Here is an 18,483-nt window from a genome sequence, read left to right as displayed (position 1 = left end):
TACAGATTTTAAAAGACTGAAAGACAGTTCAATGACATGCAAATCATGACCTTGGATTATGTTTTGCAATAAGGGACCTTAGTGAAACAACTGGTGAAATCGGAATAAGATCTACAGATTAAGTCCTAATCCTCATAATGCCGTATCAATGTTAAGATTCTAATTTTGATCATGATTCTGTGGTTATGTAATGAAATTCCTTCACTTTAGGAAATACCCCAAAGTATTTAATGGCTATCACATCTGCAATTTACTGTTAAATCAGAAAAAGTTAAATATTGAGAGAAAGAGAAAAAGTTACAGTGTAGTAAGATAACAACATTTGTGACATTTGGTTAAATTCTTTGTACTATTCTTGCAACTTTTGTGTCTGAAATCATGTTAAAAAAAACAACAACTTTAAACTAGTGGGAGATTTTTAAAGTCTCCAAATTGTTTAAAAACATGTCTAATGTACAGTTCTCAAAAACAAAACAAAAAAAGAGGCAGGATAGCCTAGCGGTTAAGAAAGTAGTCTGGAGACTTCCCTGGTGGCCCAGTGGTTAAGAATCTGCCTTCCAATGCAGGGAACCAATGGTTCAGTCCTTGACTGAGGAACTAAGACCCCTCATGCCCTGAGGGCAACTAAGTCCACACTTGGCAGCCAAAAATACATAAATACTGAAATAAATAAGCATAATTTTTTTTTTAAGTGTCTGGAGTAACATGCCTGGATTTGAACACTGGCTCTGTCACTGACTGTGATTTTGGGTTAGTTTCTTAACTCTAGTTTCTCTACCTGTAAAACAGGGATGGTAATAGTGGAAGTTACTTAACTAGGTCACTGTAAAATTTAAACAGGGAAACATTGGTAAAGGACTTGGAACAGTGCCTGAAACAAAGTCTTATATGTTAAATAAATAAATTTAGAAAAGCACTTCAGCCTTAGCAGTACCAAAATCACCTTTAGGAATAGCAGTGTTTTAAACTTTTAAAAAATTTTAAAGTTTTTTTAGAAACAGTCGATTTGACCTTTTATTAGTCTCATCTTTGGTCAACTTGGGATTACTGTTGTTTCCCTTGATAATTCTGGTACTAAGTCTTTTAGTCAGCTTCATAGTAGGAATCTGTGAACTCTACTAATATTTTACAACAATATGACTATAACTTTCATTTTCATTTTCAGTTGTTCAATACATTTAACATAACTAAGTCAAGTCCTATAGGAGGTATAAAGACATAACATTTCTGAGCTCTAGGCATGTACACAAGTTAGAAGGGGTTTAAATAGGTACAGAGATGGCTGCCAATATAATATGAGGTTTGGCCAAGGAAAAAGTGCTAGATGGTTACAAGAAGGAAAGATTAGATCTAGTTGGAGGGATCAAGAAAGGTTTCATAGGATGAGACCACTGTATGAGCTTGAAGGAGAAATAGGCTTTAAAAGGCAAGATGACAAGGGAAGGGTATTCTAAAAACAGGCATGAGAAGAAAAAAAAAGGTACAACAACAAGGAACAACAGGTGGTACCTTGGGCAAGTTATTTAAAGTTTAAATAGATTTAGGACTTAAATTTAAAACCATTATAAGCCTTAGTTTCTTCATCCATAAAATGGGTATAACAGTAGTATCCATTTATTGGAGCTTAAGTTCTATGTAGGGAAATAGGAACATGGAGTATACCTTGTGAATATTAAGCAGTGAAAATGGGGGTGGAAAAGTGGAGACAAAGTCAAAGTTTAGAGCTGTTGCAAAGGTAGAATCTATGAGTTTCTGAATGATCCAAGGTAAATAAAAGATAAGGAACTTGGATGATACTAGGATTTCAACTGAGCTTCTAGAAGAGTGGTAGTGTCCTTTAAGGGCCACAGGGGGGGAAAACTACCTTTACCATATCTCATAAACATTGAGCTTGCGGTTTGTTTGTGATATCTCATATTTGAAAAACATCCTTTTGGTGGGATCATACTTTAAATATATAAGAGCACTTGTTATTTACAATATTCTAGGATGAATCATTTTGTAAATATTGTCAAATCTTTCAAATATGGATTTATTTGAGCTTGCTTGTGCTTTTTTTTTTTTTTAATAAAAATGACCTGTATAATGTTTATATGCCTTTGAAAACTCTAATGATGTTATGGTCAATGTTTCATTGAGTGAACAGTTCATTACATACCAGCTCTTTAACAGCTACAATCTTCACAGTGATTCAGTTGACTTTAATTCAAGGTTTCAAAATCCATTTACAGGATAGTAGCCACAAGGAGGAGGCTATTCCCAGGGCTTTGGTCTGACTCCCTTTTACTGCATAGCAGTTTTAAAATGTGACTTCAGTTAGTTTTGAAAGTGGGTCTCAGTTCTTTACTTGCTTTTAGAGACTGCTGGTTCAACATTCTCTTTTAACTGATTTCCTTGTGTCCCAATCTCTAACTCCCTGGATTTCTTTTTAAATTTTAACTAACTGGATTTTTCTTTTTTCTAATTTTTTAAAATTTATTTATTTTAATTGGGGGCTAATTGCTCTACAATATTGTGGTGGTTTTTGCCGTAAGATTTTTCATTTTTAACAACTCAGTCACTGTCCTTTTGAAATACAGGAATTGAAAAGAATTAAGGTCATGCACAATTGTGTTCATGAAAATCCTGTGGGTTGCGTCTTCTATTGGTTTGAAATTGGAGGCATGGCTTCTGAGAGCACTGGAATCATGATACCAGGAAGGTCTATAAATCAGTGTGAGCCATCTTGCCTTGTATGTCAAGATAGGTGGATTCCATTTGCAAGATGTTCTTTTTCTCTCTTTTTTCCTCTCTGAGATGGAAATAAAATATAGAGGCCCATTAATCTGCAGAGGTCAGCTTCTTTGATAGGGCACATTCTTGGAAGAGTTAAAGTTGCAGTTCATTATATATAATATACAAAAAGGGGGCAAAATGCCCAGTCCTTTGTACTTTTAGCAATTATAAAGACCCTAAGTATTAATGAAGCTGTAAGAATCATTTGTTGTGGGTTATCCTGAAATTTAAGGAAAAATGATGTGTGTTTCTGAAGTTAATCCAGTGGACTTAATTTGGCTTTAAAAACTGGGCATAGATATTAAGGCCTAAAATGAGATAATCACTAAGATTTAGATGACAACACATGCACTTATTTTTGTAAATGGGCATTTTGCATAGAAGTTACATTTGATATGCATCATGGGAGTGAAATGTTCATATTCCATTTAATATATGTTCTTTTGAAGAATTTACAAATAGACAAAATGGCAAAGCTAATGAACTGTGGATATAGCAATTTATTTTCTTAAAAATATTAACCACAGAACTAGGCTTGAAGACTAAATTTTAAAGAACTATCTTCACATAGAAAAAAAATTTTAGGATACAGTGAGCTAATTAATTAGTGTATGATGAGCCAATTATTTCTTTTTCTCATCAACCTTTTCATCATCTCTCTTTTTCAAAGTTAGAATGTTAGCATGATGACTGAACTGAGGAAAAGAGATTGGAGCTTTAGGTAATCTCATGAATAGAACTGTCCCTAATATTTCAAGCAGCAGAGTAAATATTGAATGAAAGGGTGGTGAGGTACTAGTCGCAGTCTGTTCTAACTGAACAGTAACAAGCACAACAGCAAAGGAGAGAATATTCATTTTGGTATTCAGAGAAGAAAAACCAGTGTCTCATAGTTTTTGCTCACATTAACAGGTACATAAAACGTTTAAGTATGGATGTAGCATCATATAATGAAAGCAGATTCATTATATGTTCTTTATAAGTACTTCCTGGATTTTTCTTTAATTCAAAATTTTCAAATGCATTTCTTAAAGATCTTTTTTTTTTTTTTTTTTTTGAGGGCAGCGTGGTACAGCTTGGTATGAATCCACAGCTGTTTGATATCTCAGTGCTTTCAAGGAACTTCACTAATAGGTTCCAAAGCCAATTTAAGTTGTCTTATCAAGCCACAGGAACTCAAAATGTTGACTGGACTAAGGCACACCACATACAACTTCTATAAATCAAGATATGAATTCTTCCTCAAGGGATTCTAGACAGCAATTTAGTGACTGTTAAAAATTTAAATATAGATTTGTCAAGTGGAAAGTAGCAATTCTCTGAGGCGGAAAGAGGGGGAAGTGTCTAGGGTTTTGAAGATTATCTCAAAAGGCATCAGGATATAGTCACACAAAGGGTAAGATTTTCATATAGTGTATTTACAGGGATGTAGTGTTTGCCACAGGTGTTTCTGTGTTAGGGATTTTCAGGCATTAATCATAAATCATACTTTTTTTTCTTCTTTAACTTCTCTTTCCTCAAATTGGGTTGTAAATATCCTGTGAAATGTATGTTTTCAGTGGCATAGTTCAAATGTAGGTGTACAGGCTAATTTCAGGGAGACTTGGGAGCGAATTTAGCAATTAACTACAGTGTACAGAGATTAAAGAATAATGCTGTAGCTTTTCCCCAATAACAAAATGGAAGTGATGAGTAATTGCACTTAGAGATTAGTACACAACAAATGGGAATTGTATATACGGATTATTTTAATAATACCTGAATATAAAAATGAAGAAGGCAGATACAATTCAGATGACCTTGGGAATGCTACACAAGAAAATTATGAAGATTAGTGAACAAAGCACCGGATAGAGTTTGAAACAAAAGGAAAGTTTCTCAGCTCATAAGATTAAAATTTTTATTTCCCTATAAAACGAACATAATAAATAGTTAACTCCCTGAAACAAAACGTTCCAAACGGGAGGGGGGTGGGGAGTAACAGCAGTATTTTAACTCTCTTGCAATATGAAATTCGGCTCGATCTTGCTGTATTTTATAATTTTACAGTATGCTTAAAGGTAGAAAATAGAATTAAAGGGTTAGAAATGCTAACTGGAAAAATTGGATTTTAATGAGAGGAATCAGTAAGCAGAAAAGAAAGAAACATTCATGCACTGCCTTTATTATTCTTCATAAAGGTTATGGCTGGAGGTGGTAACCGCATCGGAGTCTCTGTGGCGCAATCGGTTAGCGCGTTCGGCTGTTAACCGAAAGGTTGGTGGTTCGAGCCCACCCAGGGACGCTCTTCTATTTTACAAGATTGTCGCCGGCAGTTTTGCACAAATCATGGGGTTGAGGCCTCTGGGCTACGCTGAGCTGGATTTTCGGAGCCGGTGAAGAACAACCGCGGGTCTCGGTCCGCGGGCAGGCGGAGGGGGGAATTCTTCAGCTTCCGGGCGCGCAGGGGCCCCTCCTCCAGCCGCCTCGCTGCCCGTGCGGCCAGGTGGGCGCTTCCTGCCAGCCCCGGGCCGGGCGTGTGCGTCCAGCGCCTTAAAGCCCCCGCGTCCTTTCACTTACACGCTCTCAGTTCCTAGACTCCGGCCCTCACCCGGTCGCCCGGGCCGCTCGGCTCGTGCCCCGCCCGCTGGGCTCCGGCGCCGCGAGCGCGCGCTGAGGCGGGGCGGCAGCCGCGTCCCGGCCTCGAACCCGCCGCCCCGGCTCCCGCGCGGCCGAGGGGCCGGCGTTCCCCTTCAGGACCCTTACCGTGTCGGAGGTTGACTGAACGTACGTATTTAATGTCAGGTTCAAGCTGTACATCGACTTAAGACACTCCAGGTGTTTGTCCCCCCGCCCCCGCCCCCCCCGCAGTGTTGAATTGTGCAGCATTTTGTTTGCTCCCTGTCACCAAATAATCCCAGAATTTAACTTAGCCTGGCGTTGGTAAACTCAGAAATGTGTCATAAATAAAGACTCTGTGTGACACTATTGTAAGAGTATGTGTATATTTTACTTTTTCTACTAAAGTTTTAGAATTTAATAAACAATAGAATATACCTGCAAAATGTCCCATATATTCGGAAAGGGAGAAAGCTTTATTTTACAACTGTGTTGTTGTTACACATTAAAAAAAAATGAGAAAGATTAAAAATGAAACTGCTACTATATTTTACTTCGACATTCTATATGCATATTACCGTTTCACAAAGCTCTCGCAAGATAGTTACCTTGTACTTTGTTCTCTAAATATATGCTGCCTTGAGACTTAATCACAGGTTCATCATGATAATTATTGTCTTGGGTGTAGATTAATTTGAAAGATGATTCTGGAGAAAAGTGGTATGTCTTATCCCTGAGAATATACAGTTATGCTCTTCTTCATATTTCCTCCAGGTTAACATATTAATAAAGGCTAATGTTTTCTGCATGGTTACTCCTTGCCAGGCACTGTTCCAAGTGCTTTCCTGGGTGAAAGTGTGAGACCTTTGCAACAACGCTCGCAGGTATGTCCGGTGGTTCCCATTGTACAGATGAGCCAACTAAGTCTCCATGTGGTGCTGAGTGATTTGCCTAAAGTCACATTTGGTTCCTAGCACAGTGCAGATTAAAACCCCAGTTATCAGGCTTCAGAGCCCACACTCCTCAACCCTGTACTACCTACTCAGAAGTTTTCTCCTCTAAAATAGAACTACTTGATTGATTAGTTAATTTAAAACCAAAGGTAATACTTTAATTGGTTTTTCTGAAGTTTCATTAATATTTTGTTCCAAGTTTCACAAAGGAAAGAAAAAAAAAAAACCCACTGAACATTCATGAAATACTAAAGGGCATTGTTAAATCTTGTATTCATTGTGCTGCTTCATTGTACTGAAATGAAAACTATGTGGAATGAAATCATCCTGTGAAATGTGTCTTTAGAAAACAATTTTATAGCATTTGTGTCCAGAAGACAAGGTTAGAAATAGAGGTGGGTTGGAATAACCCAGAGAAAATATGGAAGAAGAAAAAGAATAGGTTCAAGCCAAGCTGAGGGGGTTAACATGGTGTCTAGGAATTCTCAGACCCCTGGCTGGTGTTGGGCCATTGGGGTGCCCAGTCAGACCCCTATTTCAGGACACTTTTGTGAGAGAGTTACCAGGATTTTCACTTGACTGGGGCCTAGGTGGCGGTTTTAAATTTGATCCTAAATTTCTAAGTATATTCTACTTCACCCTATTCAGGCAGCTAATGGGATTTAGAGGCCAGAAAATAAAGAGAGAGGATTACATGAGAAGGGAGGTGGGCTGAGGAGTGCAAAACTGCTCTCTAATGTAAGTAGTTGATTTTATTATGTGGGCAAGTGCTTAGTGATTTTCTTTGTGCTGGGCTGTTGCATACAGATAGGATAGATGAGAAACATTTTAGAAAACTTGCTTAAATATTTATGGATATGTTGGCTTTGTACCGTGTGTATTGGTAACAGTATAAATGATGTTTCTGGGGCAGCTGCTGCTGCTGCTGCTAAGTCGCTTCAGTTGTGTCCGACTCTGTGCGACCCCATAGACAGCAGCCCATCAGGCTCCCCTGTCCCTGGGATTCTCCAGGCAAGAACGTTGGAGTGGGTTGCCATTTCCTTCTCCAATGCATGAAAGTGAAAAGTGAAAGTGAAGTCGCTCAGTCGTGCCATGGACTGCAGTCTTCCAGGCTCCTCCACCCATGGGATTTTCCAGGCAAGAGTACTGGAGTGGGTTGCCTTCTCTGTGTTTCTGGGGAGTGTTATTTTATTCCTAGTTTCATGGGTCTGTAATATCAACGAAGCCCAGGCTATGCCAAGATCATTTAGAGCATTAGTTAAAGTTTGAAAAGCATTTGAAAGGCTTTGTTGAGCATCTAAGCACGTAAGTATGTTCCTGATGAACAGTGATATACTTAAACTTACTATGTCAAATCAGAGGGAAACTCATTGCTGCTAAGTCACTTCAGTCATGTCCAACACTGCAAACCCCATAGACAGCAGCCCACCAGGCTCCCCCATCCCTGGGATTCTCCAGGCAAGAATACTGGAGTGGGTTGCCATTTCCTTCTCCAATGCATGAAAGTGAAAAGTGAAAGTGAAGTCGCTCAGTTGTGCCCGACTCTTAGCGACCCCATGGACTGCAGCCTACCAGGCTCCTCCATCCACGGGATTTTCCAGGCAAGAGTACTGGAGTGGGTTGCCATTGCCTGCTCTGTGTTTCTGGGGAATGTTATTTTATTCCTAGTTTCATGGGTCTGTAATATCAACAAAGCCCTGCTACTGCTACTGCTAAGTCCAGGTTATGCCAAGATCATTTAGAGCATTAGATAAAGTTTGAAAAGGATTTAAAAGGCTTTGTTGAGCATCTAAGCATGTAAGTATGTTCCTGATGAACAGTGATAAACTTAGTATGTCAAATCAGAGGTAAACTCATTGACATAATGCAATAAAAGGTTAATCAAATACTATGGTTTATACACACTTATTAGAGAAAGTCATAGTTGTGTGATTTAAAATAATTAACAATTTAAAGAGTTTTTTTGTATTGTAGCATTACTTTACATAATGGAAGTTGGGCATGTCCCACATGGCTAATATGTTTCTGTCTTCATTTGTAACACCTGTATCTGATACCATGTGATACAAGGTTTCAGTTCAGTTCAGTTCAGTCTCTCAGTCGTGTGTGACTCTTTGTGACCCCATGAACCACAGCACACCAGGCCTCCCTATCCATCACCAACTCCTGGAGTCTACCCAAACCCATGTCCATTGAGTCGATGATGCCATCCAACTATCTCATCCTCTGTCATCCCTCCTGCCCTCAATCTTTCCCAGCATCAGGGTCTTTTCAAATGAGTCAGCTCTTTGCATCAGGTGGCCAAAGTATTGGAGTTTCAGTTTCAACATCAGTCCTTCCAATGAACACCCAGGACTGATCTTCTTTAGGATGGACTGGTTGGATCTTCTTGCAGTCCAGGGGACTCTCAAGAGTCTTCTCCAACACCATAGTTCAAAAGCATCAATTCTTTGGCACTCAGCTTTCTTTATAGTCCAACTCTCACATCCATACATGCTACTGCTAAGTCACTTCAGTCGTGTCCGACTCTGTGTGACCCCATAGACAGCAGCCCACCAGGCTCCCCCGTCCCTGGGATTCTCCAAGCAAGAACACTGGAGTGGGTTGTCATTTCCTTCTCCAATGCATGAAAGTGAAAAGTGAAAGTGAAGTCGCTCAGTCGTGTCCGACCCTCAGTGACCCCATGGCCTGCAGCCTTCCAGGTTCCCCCGCCTGTGGGATTTTCCAGGCAAGAGTACTGGAGTGGAGTGCCATTGCCTTCTCCAACATCCATACATGACCACTGGAAAAACCATAGCCTTGACTAGATGGACCTTTGTTGGCAAAGTAATGTCTCTGCTTTTTAATATGCTAGCTAGGTTGGTCATAACTTTCCTTCCAAGGAGTAAGCATCTTTTAATTTCATGGCTGCAATCACCATCTACAGTGATTTTGGAGCCCAGAAAAATAAAGTCTGCCACGGTTTCCCCATCTATATGCTGCACAATTGCACTCATCTCACATGCTAGTAAAGTAAAGCTTAAAATTCTCCAAGCCAGGCTTCAGCAATACGTAAACCATGAACTTCCAGATATTCAGGCTGGATTTAGAAAAGGCAGAGGAAACAGAGGTCAAATTGCCAACATCTGATGGATCATCAAAAAAGCAAGAGAGTTCCAGAAAAACATCTATTTCTGCTTTATTGACTATGCTAAAGCCTTTGACTGTGTGGATCACAATCAACTGTGGAAAATTCTGAAAGAGATGGGAATACCAGACCACCTGACCTGCCTCTTGAGAAACCTGTTTGCAAGTCAGGAAGCAACAGTTAGAACTGGACATGGAACAACAGACTCGTTCCAAATAGGAAAAGGAGTACATCAAGGCTGTATATTGTCACCCTGCTTATTTAACTTATATGCAGAGTACATCATGAGAAACGCTGGGCTAGAAGAAGCACAAGCTGGAATCAAGATTGTGGGGAGAAACATCAATAACCTCAGATATGCAGATGACACCACCCTTATGGTAGAAAATGAAGAACTAAAGAGCCTCTTGATGAAAGTGAAAGAGGAGAGTGAAAAAGTTGGCTTAAAGCTCAACATTCAGAAAACTAAGATACAAGGTTTGGGGGGGGGGGCGGCAAAAAACTTTAACCTGCAAAAGAAACACAATTGCCTTATTTCTGCATTCATAGCACATCCTAATGAGTAATGCCTACATTAATTTTAACTTTGTTTCTCTGAAGTTTGGTGGACCTTGTTGCCTGAAATGTTCAACTGATTGTTAGAATCCAGAAGAGCAGAGATACATTGGTGGTAGAAGAAACCGTAATGCATTCAACTAGAAAATAGTTTAAGAAGTTAAAACCTTTTAGATAATTAAGAATGTTAATTTTATCAGCTGCAGCATTTCATTTAAAGTGCTTCATGTTGAACCTCTTTGGTGGTGTCTACGTGGTTTGTGCTTTTGCATATTGAGAACAATGGTGTCTGTGTTGTTTTACATGTATTTGGTTTTTTAAAATTTTTATTGGATCATGGTTGATTTACAATGCTATGTTAGTTTCTGCTGAACAGCAGAGTGAATCATACTCCACTTTTTCCAAAACATCTGTTGAACTTACAAGAAAGATGTGAGAATAAAGGGTATCTCTAAAATTGTACTACATACCTCAGTTTTAAATTGTTTTCATAGCTTAAATTTTTAAGAAAAGCCATTCAAATTTTAATTGTTCAGTATTTAAATTAAAAAATGTAGAGATTCATATCTTTAAGAAATCTCTTAAAATATAATTTTAAAAGGAACTCTATTAAGCTTAAATACATAAAGAACTGTGCACAAGTCTTTAGGAGTACAACTGAAGAAATTTTTACAAAATACACACACTTTTGTAATCATCTTGGTCAACATGTGAAACAATGTTAATATCCCATAAACCTCTGCTTTATAAACACTCTTTTGTAATCATCTTGGTCAATACATGAGACAATGTTAATATCCCATAAACCTCCTCTTTCAGTCACCAAAGTTCAGTTCAGTTCAGTTCAGTCAATCAGTCGTGTCCGATTCTTTGCGACCACATGGACTGCAGCATGCCAGGCCTTTCTGTCCATCACCAACTCCTGAAGTTTACTCAAACTCGTGTCCATTGAGTCAGTGATGCCAAAATGTAACTTTTAAACTGCAAATATATGGATTATTAAGTTGAAGTGTGAATTTTAAATTGTCATAGATCAGACTCGAAAATAAATTTACTACCAAACCCTGTCAGGTAAGTATTTACACATAAAGGTTAGGAAAAACAATAGGAATTAGAAATCTGTTTTCATGCTTATTCACTTTTGACTTAGTCGTCTATGACAAACTTGCTAAGACTAGATTTGTGTTATTAAGAAAGTATGAAAAATTTACTATTTATTTGAACTGTTGAATTTTGTCTATAAGCAAATAAAGTGCTCTTCTATTGACCCCACCCATTAAAAAAAGAAAGAAAGAAACAAAAACAACCTTCTAGACATGAGGGCATTTCAATTAATATTTTTTTTTAACTTTTTGACAATACATTTTAAACTTTAAAACCAAGATGAGATTTAAGATTAAAAGTTGAAATAAGAGATGATGACTCTTGGTCTCCCAATAATATATTCTAAAATCTTAAAATATTTTTAAGAACAAATATTAAAAGCAGCAAGGGAAAAACAACAAATAACACACAAGGGAATTCCCATAAGGATAACAGCTGATCTTTCAATAGAAACTCTTCAAGCCAGGAGGGAATGGCAAGACATACTTAAAATGATGAAAGAAAATAACCTACAGCCCAGATTATTGTACCCAGCAAGGATCTCATTCAAGTATGAAGGAGAAACCAAAAGCTTTTCAGACAAGCAAAAGCTGAGAGAATTCTGCACCACCAAACCAGCTCTCCAACAAATACTAAAGGATATTCTCTAGACAGGAAACACAAAAATGGTGTATAAACTCGAACCCAAAACAATAAAGTAAATGGCAACGGGATCATACTTATCAGTAATTACCTTAAACATAAATGGGTTGAATGCCCCAACCAAAAGACAAAGACTGGCTGAATGGATACAAAAACAAGACCCCTACATATGTTGTCTACAAGAGACCCACCTCAAAACAGGGGACACATACAGACTGAAAGTGAAGGGCTGGAAAAAGATGTTCCATGCAAATAGGGACTAAAAGAAAGCAGGAGTCACAATACTCGTATCAGATAAATTAGACTCTAAAACAAAGGCTGTGAAAAGAGACAAGGTTACTACATAATGATCAAAGGATCAATCCAAGAAGAAGATATAACAATTATAAATATATATGCACCCAACATGGGAGCACCGCAGTATGTAAGACAAATGCTAACAAGTATGAAAGGAGAAATTAACAATAACACAATAATAGTGGGAGACTTTAATACCCCACTCACACCTATGGATAGATCAACTAAACAGAAAATTAGCAAGGAAAAAAAAAAAAAGAGGTGTGTAAGGCAACTGGAAATTTAAACATCACTGGATATTTAATGATATTAAGAATTTATTCTTAAAAAAAAAAAAAAAGAAACCAATATTCATTGCAATACTATTTACAATAGCCAAGAAATGAAAGCATGAATAAAGAAGATGTGGTACATGTATACAATGAAATATTACTCAACATTAAAAGGAGTGAAATAATGCCATTTGCAGCAACATGGATAGACCTAAAGATGATCATACTAAGTGAACAAAGTCAGAGAAAGACAAATACATATGATATCACATATGTGAAATCTTAAAAAATGATATAAATGAACTTATTTACAAAACGGACAGACCCAAAGACACAGAAAACAAACTTATGGTTCCCAAAGAGGAAAGAGGGAGAGGGATAAATTAGGGATATTAGATTAATAGATACACTCCTATATATAAATCAGAAAAGCAACAAAGTCCTACTGTATAGCACAGGGAACTCTACTCAGTATTCTGTAATAACCTATAAGGGAAAAAATCTGAAAATAATATGTGTAACTGAATCATTTTGGTGTATACCTGAAACTAAAGAACACTGTGAATCAATTATAAAAAAAAAAAAAGAAAAGAAAATAAAATCTGTTTCTGTTAAAAAAATAAAAATAAAAGCGAATCACATGAAAAAAAAAATAAAATCTTAAGAATTTTGATCTTGAGTACTCTGTTGGAGGAACACAAATAGTGGTCCTGTTATTTCGAAACTATATGTAATTATAAAGGAAAATCTGATCTGTGTTGTACAAAAACTATGCTTAAAGTTGTGGAAGTTTAGTTTTTAATATGACTGAGGAAAACCATTCTAGAAAGAGTCAGCATGCAAGAATCCACAGAAGTTTTACCTCTTTTAGAAAAATTCTTCATTCTTATTAAAGTAGTATATACCTAAGGTTATAATAATAAATATATGTATAAATTTAAGTACAGTGAGGTTTACTGCAACATTATTTATAATAGTGAAAAATTACAAGCAAGGTGAAATATGCAACACTGATGGAAATAGTGAAATAAATTATGGTATATCAAACATTGGAATACTATATAAGTATTTACAAAATTTTCAGGAAAAATGCCTTTGGACAATGTTAAAATATTGCATTAGGTATTCAAAGCTAGATTCAAAACTATCCAAAGAGCATGGTACCACTTTTGTAATGAGACTGAATTGATCTATTTTCTCTAATGGTATAATACTATCAGTATTTTAGCATAGATTTATACCAAAATAAGATTACACCGAAGTAAGAATACACCAAAATAAGATTATCAGTGGTTTTTCTTTTTATACTTTACTTTCCAAAAGTAAGTTTATTATCTATAATAAACATGTATTATTTTTATTTGTTAACTAACATCTTTATAACTTAAAAATAATGCCTGAACTCATACTGTATATAAAGTTTTGAATTGTTTTTTCTCTGTTAAAATTAACATTGAGGGTGAATAAGGAGCTCAGATGTAAACCTTGGCGTGTATGATCAATAATTTTCAACAAGAGTGCCCAGACCACTTAATGTGAAAAGATAAATCTTTTCAACAAATAGTGTGAGGAAACCTGAATATCCACATGCAAAAGAATGAAGTTGGGCCCTTACTTTATACCCTGTACAAAAATCAACCTGAAATGGATCAAATACCTAACTGCAAGGTCTAAAATTATACAACTCTTAGAAGAAAACATGCTTTATGACATTAGATTTGGTTCTGTTTATTGGATGTGAGATCAAAAGGACAGACATCAAGAACAAAAATAGATAAATTGATAAACTACATCGGAGTTAAAACTGTCTTTACAAACAAAGGACACTCAGTAGAGTGAAAAGGCATCCCATAGAATGGAACAAAATATTTGCAGATAATGTATCTGTTAAAGATTTAATGTCCAGAATATATACAGAACTATACTTCAACAATGGGGAAAAAGTCCAATTTAAAAGTGGACAAGTATTTGAGAAGAAATTTCTCTAAAAAAGGTATACAAATAGCCATTATGTGCAAATAAGCTCAACATCACTAACCATTAGGGAAATGCAAATCAAAACCACAATAAATACTACCTTGTATGCATTAGGATGGCTATCCTGAAGGACAAAAACAACAAGCAGAAAATAACAAGTGTTGGTGAGGATGTAGAGAAATAGGAAGGCTGGTGCATTGCTGGTGGGAACATAAGATGGTGCAGCCACTATGGAAAATAGTATGGCAGTTTTTAAAAAAATAAAAAATAGAATTACTATAAAATCCAGCAATTCGACTTGTGCATACATACCCAAAAGGATTGAAAGTAGGATGTCGAAGAGATATTTGTATACCCATGTTCATAGTAGAATTATTTGACAATAGCTAAAATGTGGAAGCAGCCCAAATTGTCAACAGGTGAATGGATAAGCAAAATGTGATACATGCATACAGTAGAATATTATTTTGTCTTGAAAAGGAAAGCCATTCTGACACACACTACAACATGGTTGAAGTGCAAGGACATTATACTATGTGAAACAAGCTTGTCACAAAGATACAAATACTGTATATGCCACTCATAGGAGGTACCTAGAGTAGTCAAATTCAGAAATAAAGTATTTAAGATGGGGTGGCTGCCAGAGGGTAGGGGAAGCAGGGGAGTGTGGACCTGTGGTTTAATGGGTATAGAGTTCCAATTTTGTAAGATAAAAAGTTAGGGAGATTGGTTGTACAACATTCTAAATGTACCTATACTATGAACTGTGCACTTAAAAGGATTAAGATGGTAAAATTAATCTATATATTTGCCACAGTTTTAGAAATGATATTTAGGAGATTTGTTTCCCCTTGTTATATAAGACCTACTGCTGCTGCTGCTAAGTCACTTCAGTCGTGTCTGACTCTGTGCGACCCCATAGACGGCAGTCCACCAGGCTCCCCCATCCCTGGGATTCTCCAGGCAAGAACACTGGAGTGGGTTGCCATTTCCTTCTCCAATGCATGAAAGTGAAGTTGCTCAGTCGTGTCCGACTCTTCTCGGCCCCATGGACTTCAGCCTATCAGGCTCTGCCGTCCATGGGATTTTCCAGGCAAGAGTACTGGAGTGGGGTGCCATTGCCTTCTCCATAAGACCTACTATAAAGCATGTAAGAAAATAGGTTATTGATGAAGTTGTTTCTAGTGGTCTACTTATTTAAGAACCATCCTTAAGGACACTTAATTTTTTGAAGAAGGTAGTCTCTCAAGGAGAGGTGGAGGAGGGGAGCAGAACTCCCCACCCCTTAAGTATGTGTTGTGTAGAGTGATTTTCTTCCAAAGAGAGCAGTATGGAAAGTGGCTGGAGGTTGGGGGTGAAGAAAGAGTAGTGTTCCGGTGGAGAAATCTGACAAACACTGCCTCCGGCAGAGGATCAGGACCTCAAGGGTGATAAGTCACGTTGATAGTTTGAACCCTTCGTATGATGACCTTTCACGTCTGTGGTTCTTCCTCTCCCAAACTCATAATCCAGTCTGTTCTGATGCAAACCTCTAGTCTGATAAAAAGATCAGGCCATCGTCAGTGCAAGGTCATCCTACAGAATGTTTGACTAGTACTCCTTGCAACGATCAAGGTCATCAAAAGCAAGAAAAGTCTGAGAAATTGTCACAGCCAAGAGGAGTCTAAGGAGACAAGTTAATGTGATGTGGTGTCCTGGATGGAATAAAGACATTAGGCAAAAACTAAGGAAATTGGAATAACCTGTGGACTTCAGTAATAATGATATGCCAGTGTAGATTTGAGAATTGTAACAAATGTACTATATTAATGTAAGATTAATAACAGAGGAAACCGAGTGTGGGGTATGTGAGTGCTCTGCATTATCCTCTTAAATTTTTTTAAACAAATACAAAGTTCTAAAAAATAAAGCCTGTTAAAAAAAAATAAGGTAGCCCTCCAGAACAGTGGGGAGAGGACTGCATTTTCAATATATGGTATTGAGACAGTTGGTTCACAAATCAGGTTCCCAGGGAAACAGATACTAAGATGCTGGGATTTGGGTACAAGAGGTGAAGTACTCTAAGGAAAAATGAGATTGGACAGAGGGAGGAGTGGAAATGGGTTAGAGTTACAACAGAGACCCTAACCAATCCCATAGGAAACTCTGGAGCTGAGAAGACCTTTCAAAAAGATCCCAAATCAAGACAAAGGTGCTAAGCCTCTGTACCTCCATACTAAACAGTCATTAATTAAGTTAAATCGCTCAGTTGTGTCCAACTCTTTGTGACCCCATGGACTATAGGCTACCAGGCTCCTCCATCCATGGGATTTTCCAGGCAAGAGTACTGGAGTGGGGTGCCATTTCCTTCTCCAGGAGATCTTCCCAACCCAGGGATTGAACCCGGGTCTCCCACATTGTAGGCAGATGCTTTCCAGTCATTAGATATATACAAATCATGGGGAGGGGTCGGAGCCTTGGGCAAAACATCTTTCTTTGGCCAAGGGCAATTCCTGAAGAGTGATGAAGCTGTGAGTTGTCAACAGCCAACACTATCATCAGAATTGGAGAAAGGCATCCCAAGAGATGCCACCCTGAGTCACCGGGCTGTCACTGTATTCTTCTCAGTCCTAGCAGGGAAGGAGCAATCCTTTTTCTCCCCCAGTGATCACTGTCAGGTACTCTGTGTGTGCTCAGTCGTTTCAGTCATGTCCAATTCTGTGCTACTCTGTGGACTAAAACTCAGCAGGCTCCTCTGTCCATGGGATTCTCCAGGCAAGAATATTGGAGTGGGTCGCCTGCCTTCTTCATCAGGAACTCTTTACAGAATGGTAATTACTTTCCTTGCCTGCTGGTCTCTCAGCACAAAGAGCTTGAAGTGATTTGGAGGGAGCCGTGCTTTAAGTTTATGAACAGTCTTGCTGTGTCTCTTGGTGGAAGCAAGAATTGTGGATACAGGAAGCACACATTTCTTAAGTACGTTATTGGAAGTGATGGTAACATGTTCTACTCCTACATCCAAACCTTAGTTCCCATATATTTTATGTTCCCATATATTTTATTTATGACACAATATCATGTAATGGTGATTGACTTCAGGTGTATACCGTGTCCCAAGGAGCAGCTATCCAGGGTATCACCTCTAAGCCAGCTTTGGCTTTGGTTCAGTTGTCTTCAAGTGGCCATCCCACTGCCCTCTCTGCCCAGCAGCTTCTGAATAATGTAAGTAAAGAAAAGTTGATCTCATGGTCATATGCCCATTGCTGCACCTTCTCTGAAGAAAGGTGGCTTGATGTGATACAGTGAGGGCCCCAATCACTGATCGAGCACCACCTCTTAGGTTGTGTGGGTGTCAAAGAGAACTGCCTGTACCTATAGCATGTATCAGTCAGAAGCCTGCCCCTGTCAGGGTGGAAGGGCTCCAGTGTAATCAATTTGCCATCACATGAGCAGTTGGTGTCCTTAACTGGTTACCATGTTGAGGACTGCATGGTGTTAGTCTCTGTTATTGGCAGAATGAACTTTTCAGCAGTGGCAGCAACTGGCTCAGACTTGGTGAATGGCAGTCCATGCTGTTGTGCTCATCCCTAGCACCATGGCTGTTCCATTCATGAGCTCACTGACTCACTGTGGGGCGGTGGATCACAGATGCTGCTGATGGGAACTGGCTTCCTTGTGGGAATTAACGCACAATATAAAGAACGTTACATTTTATGTCCAATGCCATTGGCTCATCCACATCGCTCTTCCCCAGGCCTCCTTTAAAAAAAAGTCCTTCTAGTACACTGTATTTTCTATTTGTATTGCCAGTGACATGGCTTTATTTTCTAATAGGCTTTCTCTAGTTTCGGAGAGTGGGGGCCTCTTTGGTTTCACTGTGCGTGCTTCTCATTGCACTTCTCGTTGTGTAGCACAGGTTCTTGGGTGTACAGGCTTCAGTAGTTGTGGCACATGGGCTTAGTTGTGGGATCTTCCCAGACCAGGGATCACACTGGTGTCCCCTACAATGCAAGGTGGATTCTTAACCACTGGACCACCAGGGAAGCCCCTTCCCCAGGCCTCCTAACCCCAATTGTTTTGTTATCTGTTGCTGCATAGCAAACTACCCCTAAACTTAGTTATTATAATTTAATTATAGCTCATGACTTTGTGGTTTGGCTGGGCTCATTTGGGGGGTCTCTTCTACTTGTGCTGTGTGGGATTT

General features: G+C 38.3%; 1 non-coding gene across 1 annotated transcript; it reads left to right on the top strand.

Annotated features, from left to right (window-relative positions):
- The first annotated feature begins 4,985 nt into the window (after positions 1–4,985).
- Positions 4,986–5,059, top strand: TRNAN-GUU (transfer RNA asparagine (anticodon GUU)). The gene has a single exon. It is a non-coding gene; the product is annotated as a tRNA-Asn (tRNA).
- Positions 5,060–18,483: the final 13,424 nt, after the last annotated feature.

This window comes from Bos javanicus, chromosome 13 (genome assembly GCF_032452875.1).
Source record: "Bos javanicus breed banteng chromosome 13, ARS-OSU_banteng_1.0, whole genome shotgun sequence".
In the NCBI taxonomy this organism is placed as follows: domain Eukaryota; kingdom Metazoa; phylum Chordata; class Mammalia; order Artiodactyla; family Bovidae; genus Bos; species Bos javanicus.
This window is presented reverse-complemented; position numbering and strand designations above follow the sequence as displayed.